Raw genomic sequence first — 3,280 nt, forward strand, 5'->3', positions numbered from 1 at the left:
GAAAGGGGAAAAGGGAAGGAAAAGGGGAAAAGGGAAGGGAAAGGGGAAAAGGGAAGGAGGGGGAAGGGGGAAGGGGAAGGGGGAAGGGAAGGAAAGGGAAGGGAAATAGAAGTGTGAATCAATTGTTTTAAAGATGGTATGGTAAAGTCTGCAAGAGACTCATATTCTGTCTAAATGTGGGCTCCACGGGAATTTTGGGTTAATATTCTAACATAACAAATTAGAAAGGCCTCAATAGGCTAAACTGTGTGTGATTTTTGAGTATTGTGGTTGTTTTATTGTTCCTTTGGGACAGAGGGGAAGCTACAGATTTTCCTGGTTACCAGCTAAAGGATATGCTGGTTTGGGGAAAAGGTGGTTAAGGCATTTACACCTTCCAGAGTTACATGGATCAGATTTGATAGAGGGAGACTCCCTGAGAACTAGATTTCAGAGAATCAAACAAAAAGGTTATCTTGATGATACTAAAATTTTGTTTTGAGATTTATATATTACAGAATATACAGCCTTGGAAAATTTCATCATTACACATGCTGAACTGACCTGCCTGAACTGCTGATGTCTTGGTTTTTCATCTGGATCCAGTCAGGACATAGACATCAGAGACTAATACAATAATTGGTGTGGCCTTCTTAAGGCCAACCAACTTCCCCATTTCCCTACTCTTTCCCCTCCCTTCAAAAACATCTCAATGCCAATATCCAGCTTGAAGTTATGAAGAACAGTTGTCCCAGTTCCCTAAGCTTTGGGGCTGGGGTGGTTATTTTAGGTTGTCTTTGATACTAAAAATTTTGAAGTACAGGGCTTGGACCCAGTCCTTCTATTGCTTTTATTATAAACAGATCTGAGATGTTTAAGCCTGTGAGTTAAGGGCCAAATAGGAAATTCATGGCTGAGTTTATTGTTAGAGTGTTTTCAGTTATTTTAATTAGAAATGGCTGAGAGTAGTTAACAGAGAACAGTCTAGATTACTTCACATAGACAGTTGGTTTTCAAAAACGTCAGAAGTCCACAGAATGTGACGTTTAATGTCATTTATGTTGTTGAGACTCCTCTGCTCCTGACAGCTTTCCCTGTCTTGGATTAAAAGAAGAAACTGAGCATCTTTGAGTTACTCCAGTTGTGGCAAAACAGCCACTAGGCAAGAATTGCCTCATTTCATCTACAGACATAGTACTGTCCAGAGAAAGGACACAATTACAGGTTAGGACAGCTTGGTTCTGCTGAGACAGAGTAGGCTAGTCCTTAATCTTCCTGTTTCTCTAAGTCTGTCAGATGACCCTGGCCAGTAGGCTGAAGACCGATGCTCCAACGTGTTGAAGTAAGGGACTGTCCAAGTGATCAGTGGTCTCTATAAATTGCCTAAGTTTTGGAAGCTGTGTTAGGCTTCCTATATATTTGTAGTTAATATCAGTCATTCTTGGATTTCTGATGAAGTTGAAAAACTACATAGTCTCCTAGCCAACTCAGGCTTTTTACTTTGAGAGGAACAGATTTGAGAAGACAGTTTTCAGATGGCATTTAATCTAAAGCCAAAACATAGCCAGGTTCATAACCATAGTCTTTTAAGTAAGGATAGATGACAGAGGGTCTATTTAATTAGCAAAGATGATGGACTGGGTGTTAGCTCTTGTACTTTATAAATTACAAAATAATTATGTTCAATTAAATCTGAGATAAAATAGTCTTTTAATTGGAGAGAAAGGGGGAAATGTGGATAGCTCTGGGGTTAATTATATTTGATGTTAATTCCATTCTCCTGTGAGGGGCTGTGAACAAGGAATGAGTTGGCACTCAGGTGCTTTCCTGTAAACCTGCTTCCCACCTTACTTTGTAAAATAAAGGAGAGCTGATGATTGGGCAGATAAAAGGGAAGGTGGAGCAGAAGGTGGGAAGAGAGAAGAAAGTGGAAGAGGGAGAGGATGCAGAGGAGAAGGAAGAAGAAAACTGGAGCAGAAGCACATGGCCTGGAGAAAACCCCAAGTTCTAAGGGGTCTCATAGATGTGGAAGATGATAGTGTAGCGGTAGATGTGCCCGATCTAGGAGCATAGCATGTAATCATATTAACTGAGTTGTGTTTTCATTGGCGGGGCATATTTGGGTTGGAAATTTACCACAACAGTGAAGCGAATCCTGGGGCTGCTGACACTCACTTGAAGACACAGACTTTTCTGGTGGGTGAGCAAGTGACACTGGCTGATAGCACAGTTGTCTGCACCCTTCTTTTCGCCAGGCCTTCCCCAAAACAAACCCCTGGTTCCTTATCTGCATTAACCAGCCCTAGTTCAGGGCTGTCTTGGGGGAGGTGAAGCTGTGTGAGAAAATGGCCCACTTTGATGCTAAGAAGTTTGCAGAGTGCCAGCCTAAAAAAGGTACCCCAAGGAAAGAAAAGGGTTCCCGAGAAGAGAAACAGAAGCCCCAGGCTGGGCAGAAAGAGGAAAAGAGGCAGCTGCCCACCTCCTGAGGAAGAGATGGATGAGTGTGAGCAGGCATTGGATGCTGAGCCCAAGGCCAAGGACTTTTTCGCTCTCCTGCCCAAGAGTCGCTTTGTGTTGGATGAGTTTAAGCTTAAGGACTCCAATGAGGATACCCTCTCTGTGGCACTGCCATACTTTTGGGAGCACTTTGAGAAAGATGGCTGGTGCCTGTGGTTTGCTGAGGATCGCTTCCCGGAAGAGCTCACCCAGACCGTCCTGAGTTGCAACCTCATCGCTGGAATGTTCCAGCGATTGGACAAGCCGAGGAAGGATGCCCTTGCTAGTGTAATCCTCTTTGGAACCAACATCAGCAGCTCCATTTTTGGCGTTTAGATCTTCCGAGGCCAAGAGCTTGCTTTTCCGCTGAGTCCGGATTGGCAGGTGGACTACGAGTCGTAGACATGGTGGAAACTGGATCCTGGGAGTGCGGAGACACAGACCCTGGTTCAAGAGTACTCTTCCTGGGAGTGGACTTTTCAGCACCTGAGCAAAGCCATCACTCAAGGCGGGATCTTCCAGTGAACATGTCTTGCCAGTCTCCTAGCTGCCTGCACCTACCCTTTAAGGGAAATGGTGGTCATTAAAGGAAACTGAACATTGGAAAAGTAACTGCAGTAGCAAATATTCTTGTCTTTCACTTCTCTCCCTCTGTTTCTTGCTTGTGGTTAAAGATGTGATCTCTCAGGTTCTTGATCCTGCCACCGTGCCTGTGTTTCCTGTCATGTCTCCTGATAAATTCTCATCTCCTGAAAGTGTAAACCAAAATAAAGTCTTTCTTCATTCATTTGTTTTGATCATGGTA

The 3,280-nt window shown here is 43.7% G+C and overlaps 1 pseudogene; it reads left to right on the plus strand.

Moving 5' to 3' along the window:
* Positions 1-3,000, plus strand: part of LOC110316875 — a 13,383-nt pseudogene extending 10,383 nt beyond the window's left edge.
* The last annotated feature ends 280 nt before the right edge of the window (positions 3,001-3,280 follow it).

Source organism: Mus pahari, chromosome 2, assembly GCF_900095145.1.
Source record: "Mus pahari chromosome 2, PAHARI_EIJ_v1.1, whole genome shotgun sequence".
NCBI classification, from domain to species: domain Eukaryota; kingdom Metazoa; phylum Chordata; class Mammalia; order Rodentia; family Muridae; genus Mus; species Mus pahari.